The sequence below is a fragment of the Pocillopora verrucosa genome, chromosome 14, assembly GCF_036669915.1.
Source record: "Pocillopora verrucosa isolate sample1 chromosome 14, ASM3666991v2, whole genome shotgun sequence".
In the NCBI taxonomy this organism is placed as follows: domain Eukaryota; kingdom Metazoa; phylum Cnidaria; class Anthozoa; order Scleractinia; family Pocilloporidae; genus Pocillopora; species Pocillopora verrucosa.
Genome location: NC_089325.1, coordinates 14,135,676 through 14,143,321, shown reverse-complemented (window position 1 = coordinate 14,143,321; position 7,646 = coordinate 14,135,676). Strand labels below are relative to the sequence as shown.

At 38.9% G+C, this 7,646-nt stretch overlaps 3 non-coding genes across 3 annotated transcripts; 2 read left to right on the top strand and 1 right to left on the bottom strand.

The window, feature by feature from the left end:
* Nucleotides 1-503: 503 nt before the first annotated feature.
* LOC136278366 (small nucleolar RNA R12) lies at nt 504-582 on the top strand. Its single transcript, XR_010716296.1, has one exon. It is a non-coding gene; the product is annotated as a small nucleolar RNA R12 (small nucleolar RNA).
* Nucleotides 583-3,484: 2,902 nt separating this feature from the next.
* Trnap-agg (transfer RNA proline (anticodon AGG)) lies at nt 3,485-3,556 on the top strand. The gene has a single exon. It is a non-coding gene; the product is annotated as a tRNA-Pro (tRNA).
* Nucleotides 3,557-4,156: 600 nt separating this feature from the next.
* On the bottom strand, nt 4,157-4,229 carry Trnai-gau (transfer RNA isoleucine (anticodon GAU)). Its single transcript has one exon. It is a non-coding gene; the product is annotated as a tRNA-Ile (tRNA).
* Nucleotides 4,230-7,646: the final 3,417 nt, after the last annotated feature.

Genomic DNA, 7,646 nt, shown 5'->3' with positions numbered 1-7,646 from the left:
GGCGCATGCTTATCAATACATTCTTTCAGAATGGCTTTCAAAAAAGACCATGCTTCATTAACGCAGGAGGATTTAAAGACAGGTGTGAAACTATTGGACCGTAAATCATTGCAAAAGGATATAGGATCATAATTAGCATAGTTTCGACAGGTGATGGTTCTTGGCTGGAATTTATGGTTATGCAGCTTCCGGACACAACCAATCATATCATGGTCACTTAAGCCGGCGGGAATGACTTTAACACTATAAACATTCTGAGGGCGATTTGTGTAAATCACATCTATCAGTGTTTTTGAATCTTGCGTTACCCTCGTGGGATCCTTGATTAGCTGTTTAAGGCCAAAAGACAATAGCATTGCCTTCAGTTCTTTGTTGTCTGAGCTTACCAAATAGTTGCAGTTGATATCGCCTGTCAAAATGCATTCTTTGTTTTCAGATGATACAGCAGAAAGCATCGACTCCAGTTTATTTTCAAAATCTGCACAAAGATGCTTTGAAGAACTCGGGGGGCGATAAATAAAACCAATAAGGATACCCTTAGATTTTGGAAATAAAATTTCTATCCAGATACATTCGATCCCATCGCGTTCCAGGTCTAGTCTTCTATGAAAGGGGACAGAAGAGGAGATATAAACTCCCACACCTCCACCTTTGCCTGTTTTCCTTGGTCTATTAATGAACGTATAGCCATCCAGTTGAACTTGAGCCTCTTCACTGTCCGATAGATGAGTCTCACTGAGGGATATGATGTCTATATGCTTGGAATCATCGATCATTTGGCATAGACTATCCCTGTTCGCCACGAGGCCTCTGATATTTTGATGAATAATTGTAAGCCCATTTTTCGTTGACAAATCCCGAAGATCAGACAGGATGTCATGTGAACTAGAGGAGCCAACAGGACCAGGTTGAAGTTCAACATCATTTGCGAGACGAATGAGTAGTAAGGAAAGAGAGGAATTAATCGCAAAACGGCATCCAAGGAGTAGAAGTCTTGAATTCGGCAACTGGAGATTCTTTGCATGTTGCGAGCTCGGTGACCGATGGTTAAAAGGTTGAATTCTCACTGTCGTCAGACCGTGAGAAATGAAGAGAAGAGTATCACCAGATATATCGAGGTCAGGATTAGCCTTGGGAAGGAGTGCACCAGAGAAACAAACGTAGAAATAAAGCAGAATGATCCAGCATCTAAGAGCTCTAAAAACGTGACCGTCCGCCATATTGATATGGTAATTTATTCAATGTCAAAATCCATCTTGATGAAACTTTTCCAGAATACCTAAAAGAGACTGTTAACCTAGCGCACAGAAGCATTTATGGCGCTCTTCTTAATCAGGTGGTGTAGCTGCATCTACGTAGGATGCGGAAGCTAATTTTAGCAGTGCGGCCTCACAAACATAAGCAAACTAAACAATAAAAAATTCTCTCAGAAACAATGGCATGCGATTAGTCTCTTACTCTCTTTGCACTGCTTCATGTGAATCTCGTGGGCTTCTCACATAGTCCGTAGAGTGTGTGCGTGCTGCCTGACCCGCCAACCTCCAGCAGGCGGGCGAAGCGGTCTGAATCGATTTTCGCAGATTTTGCTGGAAGCTCATGCAGCACCGCCGGCTACTTGTTCATCAGTTCAAAATATCAATATTTCGTACAGACGATTAAGATTCAGTTGTTAATAAGATTTGAAGGGAATAGTCTTGAGACTTTGGACATCTTTGAGAATAGCCGCTCCGATTCGGATAATTAAACTACTTTACCATGGGATTACGGCAGTCCATTAGAGCAATTTCTTTCTCTTTTCTAGATGGTTTTTTTGAAGACCTGACGCTTTTAGTTGGTCAAATCGGTAGCCACATAACGAATGGTCGTTTATTATTTTAGTTGTGACATAGAATCGGCGGAAATGTGTTAAACAGTCGAAAAATTGGTTACTTCTGTTATCACGAGAAACAAAAACATGAAATGATTTTCATTATTTTGCTATAAACGAAGCAATCGGTGTCGAATTTGCCAGAACATCTTACCATACTGTCATGTCAGTATGAGTACCAAAATACAACACAAGATGCGCTCACGTTTTAAAAATTTCGCGTATCATATTGCATTTTCTTTGATTTTCCGTTCGATATGACAAGTACGTGATTAAGCTTAAGCCCTAGTTTATCATGTACCATCATAAATTAAAACATGATGTCCAGCCATTTGGACACAGGTTTTTGTTGCTTTCCCTTTTTCTTTCTCGTCTGAACATTTTATAAAGTATCTTTATCTCTTAACTACGTTTTCCTTGAACACGTTTCATTGAACACTCAGTTTTTTACCGTTTAGCATTTTGATATCCAGTCAACATGCTACCAGAAAAAGACATTTCTAGCCAAGGTTATTGTAAATGTGTTAAAAAGCATTCCCTTCACAGTCTCTTTCCTAAGAGTTCTTGCAAACAAGCGGAAGAGAAAGTAGGTATAAGATTCAGGTCCTGATAAATAACTTCAAACATGAATTGAGTAGATTAGAGTATCACAGTAAAGTTACATAGCATATGTGGTGTGATACTCTAGCGTATAGTAACACCTACTTGTACTTGATCGTTCCTCTCTGGAACAATATTACATTGATGTTTATAAAATAATTCAAATAGTACGCGCGCTCTGATTGGCCATAAAACCATTTTACATGATACATGAGAGTATGTAAACATGGTTTTCGTTCCTCTTTCATTAGTTATTTTATAAGAGAAATGTAAAATAGTTTCCGTGTTTACATAGCCTGATGTAAACACTTGGGAGGTTGAGAGAACACTCGATATGCTGGAAACCACTCCGCTTCGCGTCGTGGTTTCCTACGCTTATCTCGTGTTCTCCCAACCTCCAAAGTGTTTACATCGGGCTACGTAAACATGGAATTTTACATTTCTTCAAAAATGCACGCAATTTAGATTGAAGCGCTGAAGTAGAGAAGCCAAACGCCATCATATTGACTTCCCTCGTGAAAATGGTAAGTCTCAGTTGTTTTATAGGTATTTTTTCTCAACACAGTTTTCCTACCTTGTTGACAACAGTCAACTGAATTGGTTGACGAGTTATTGTAAACCGGTGTAAACTTTTCCAAATCATCAGTTGTGGGAACGATTAATTTTGTCGTGCTCCAGGGCTCCTTTCCAAATAATTTTTAAAAAGTGAATCTACACAAGAAAATTTCTGTCCCTCATCAAATTGTTGTTGTTCAAAAGCCTCTGCTTCTCTCAATAGAAATAAGCAAAATTTAGTTTCTTCGTTTTATTAGTCACCGTTTGAAAGCCTTTGAAGATAACATTAGATGTCAAAGAGCTAATTAACGAGCTTCCGATTTTGAGTTTAATTTCTACTCTATAGCGATAAAAAGACATGTAACTCTAGCACAATTACAACAGGTAAGGTCACACGTCATGTTTTTAACACCAGCTATAACAAGAATCTAGATATTTGTTTCTTTTGATATGACCATGTAAGGCTTGTTGGTCTAGTGGCATGATTCTCGCTTAGGGTGCGAGAGGTCCCGGGTTCGACTCCCGGACAAGCCCGGCGATTTTGTTAGTCCAAATTTTTTATAACGCACGCCCTTCCCGAGGTAATTGTACGTTAAAAAGCTTTTTTGTTGAATTCAATTTTTGAACCAACATGTCGCAGCCAACAAAATGAATCCTCTTTGGCAGATGCCTATGCAACTTTGTTATTAAAAGTAAAAAATTTCTGAAGTAAGAATTTGAAAAGTTGTCACATATCCTTCTTTACAAGCTCAAAATTTACCATCTCTCTCATTTTATTTACAAACTAACGACATTGCTGGTCCCAGCAGTATGCAGGACGGGTGTCATGTGAACTTCGTTATAGACCTCGCTCACCATTAAGTCTCTGTGTCTCAGTGGTAGAGCATCGGAGCGCGGAATCCGGTCTGAGGGTCGATTCCTCTTAGGGACTCAGAATTTTTTCTCTGTCCCACCCTCGTGACAAGACGAAAAACATCTTTCTTTAGCTGTCATGTATGTCATGTCATGTATATTCTGGATCGAAGTATATTTTTTACAAATTATGAACTCTTTTAGATCCTTCAATGTTTCCTTAAATGAAAATAAAAAAAGAGAGAAAAATCCGATTTGCGATGGATAAATTTTGTACTAGACTGGTCCGTGTGAGGCTTGAACTCACGACCTTGGCGTTATCAGCACCACGCTCTGCCGACTGAGCTAACGGACCACACGCTAGCGAGGGCGATTCTTGATGCAGTAAAAAAGGACCGTCGACTAATGGATGAATTAATTAATAAATAAGTAAATTTTTATGAATTAATATATAACTAAAGTAAAACAGCAGAAAAATTTATCTGTGTTTGTGTTCCTTGTTTTCTGCTTTTACTGGCAAAACTAGCGGCTCTCAATGGGTGACGGCTTTGACGGCTAACAGTTAAAATGTTGGCCAGTTTACCGCTAACGGTTTACATCTTTTCATTGTTATAACCAAAATTATTTTTTACGGTTTTCTTTACCTACGACCAACGGTTTAAAAATTGTCCTGGTGAAATATTTCGGCCGTTTAACGGCGACCGGTTGTCCCAGTGAGAGCCTCCTACCAGAGTTCACAGTGACCACAAAGCCGAAAAATGAATCGTCACACATTGATACATTTATCCTGATGTATATTGGAATGCAGTAGAACCCCGTTGAGTCGATATGACGACTGGACAGAAAGGCAGATCGAAGTACCGAAGATGCTTGTAAGTCGATGGGAAATGACTTACAAATTATCTAGAGAGTTCAAGTTCATATCTTCTCTTGAGCTAATTTTTCTTTAATTAGAAAAATAATTAAGCCTTCCAATTGAATTTTCTAAGTGTAAAATCTGCGTTAACCTTGCCATCTTGCTTCGTTTGTTAATTAACGAAACTGAACGTGGAGCTCGGTGTCGGTAATTTTCGGTCTGCGTGTTTTGGTTAGAAAAGTCATTAGAATTACAAATTATTTTATGAATTAAGAGAGCGTCTCTGTAAGAGCGGTCCGGTCGATTTTGCTTGAGACACGGAATTCGCTCATTTCTTGTGTGTTATAAGACATTCATGTACCTACACTAAAACCACAATCCGTTTGATCGGATCTCTTTATTTTTCAGAGTTTTACGGAAATTAAATTTCACTCGAGCGAAGGCTTGTCGTGACACTTTTCAAGACTTTAATTTCAGACAACTTTGGAGGACAGTTTACAAAAAACTACGGAACTCAGCAAAAAACAAATACCACAGCCATGTATATTAACTCTATCTTATCTATCGAGGCGACTTTTGTAAACATCACGTTTCAATCAAGGAAACAGGAAGACTTGAATGACACCTTATCGGTTCGCTTAAGTCGCACACGCCAAAACCGATCAAATTCAAAGTAAATTTTCGAAAAAGTGAGGCGTTCTTAACTGATCCAACTAACATAGCTAGGAAGTAGGTGCCATAGAAAAGGTGACTACAGAAAAAAACTTTGCGGCCCGACCTTTACGCAAACTTTATAACTCCGTGAACTTACCTAATTTTCGGAAATCTCCAAGTTTGGCCGCCATTTTGAGGACTTGTCAACATGAAGCGTAATTGATATAAATCAAGCAGGTAGATCTAAACCCGTCAGAAATACATACAAAAGCAATTCAAATGAACTTTACTTTCAATTCAAGCGGCAAAATTTGAAATTGTTCGTTAAACTTACCATTCGTACATCCCCGTGCGACCATTTCTTCCAGCAATTCAAACACTACAACTAGAGTTCGAATTCCCCTCGTCGATTCCACCGTAAGAAATAACCTGTGCCACCCAAGCTTCGACTCAAATGTGAAGTACGAATCAAATAACATCACTGCTTCATCTTAAAGGCAATATCACGCTGGTATTTTGATTTTCGGATCGACAACAAAGGTGATCAGGTAGCGATTGCCATGTTTACCTCTTAAACGTGACCGCTGACCAGCCGCTGAGTGAAAACAGTATAGCGCGGGGTAGGGTGGGTGGGGGGCTTATCGTCATAAGATATTCAAATACATGCTTAAAAAGCTTTAGGACTCTCAGTCTAAACAGTGAAGGCATGCTTCGTGGTACAGACAACTTTTATTTTATTCTCATAACTTTCTCCTCTAAATTAGAACTGTTATTAATTAATAGAGTTATCAATATATTTTTAACCGGGGTACCCATGTGACCTTTTTGCTTGTCATCAGAGCTATAAAATAAGGTGTCTTTTCCACCAGAGCCTTTTATTTATGTCCCATTGCATGGAATGAACACTATACTTAGAATGTTTGTTCTAAGTCATTTTTTCTGTTCCCAAAAATGTATGCAAAAATGATATGATTGAAATGATTGAAAGGCGGAATTTGCGTAGTTTTGATATGAAGACGTCCCTGCATAGGGCCACCATTTTTTTCTTCGCGTTTCATGGACCTTATTACCCAAGTAAGCTCGAGTAGCCTATTTCCCGCGAAAAGATAGTCTAAAAATAAACCGTCCTGTGAAAACGCTGTGACATAGGCCTAGTACGGGAGTTGAAGGCTCCAACTGATGGGCTCCTGTATTCACTTAATAAACTACAGGTGTCTCATACTCAGAAAATGTAATTTGTGATAATCGGTATTGACATAAATTAATATTTTGCCGACACGGAACAGAGAACTGGGTGCGAGCGTAGTACGCGAAGGCTCATGGGTAGTATGTTTGTAAGAAGAGATCGTTGAGAAACTTGTGGCATTCTACGGTCAGCCTTGCCACTAGCACTTTCCCATAAGGTTTATTTTTATTGTGTAATTAGCCTGATATGATTTGTTTTCTTCATTCTCTTCATTGTTTATAGATCAACCTTAAAACCCCAAAGGTGGCGCCACTGCAGTTGGTCGGGGGTACACGGTCCCTATTTTCCTAACAAGAGGTTTTTGGGGTTTACGTGTCCGGCTTTGGCGCATGTAGGACGTTATTTGATGTATCTCTTATCCACTTTGTTGTAAATTCATTGTCACAATTAAAATCTATCTTGGGCCTGGCTGACCAACGCGCCCATGCCTCAACCTTTGAGTGTGTTCGGTTGTGTAGTGAAGGCAAAATAAGGTTTATTTCTTTAAAACTCTATTGACATCACCCAAGTTAATTAAATAAATAAAATTCGATTCATTCAATAAAAAAGGCGTCAGACTCTTGGCGGGAAAATTTGGACCAATAAGCACAGAGTTTCCTCTGGCAACTTTTCGGACAAAATTTTAACAAGGCTTCCTTTAAAATTTACCGCTAAGAAATAAGAAAATAACAAATTGTGCAAAAAGTTGAAAGGGAACGCCAATTTTACGCTCAGAAATACGTAAATAACTTGAGAATTTCGTTATTTGCCTTAAAAATTTTCAAGTCTATCTCCTGACCTTCGCTTTTCGACGTCAACTCTTTGCATGAGGTGATGGATGTAAGTTCGTAACAGAAAAGCATCATGGCAAGATATTGTAAGTCCAGTGAGAAATATTCCGGTTCTCCTAAGTTTTGGTTGATTTATCAAGGCAAAGTTTGCTTTATTTTCTGTCATATAGCTTTCCATCATGTTTCAGCACAATAAAAGGCTTTAAAAGCGGCCACTTGTCGAATGCAACACAGGGGACAGAAAGA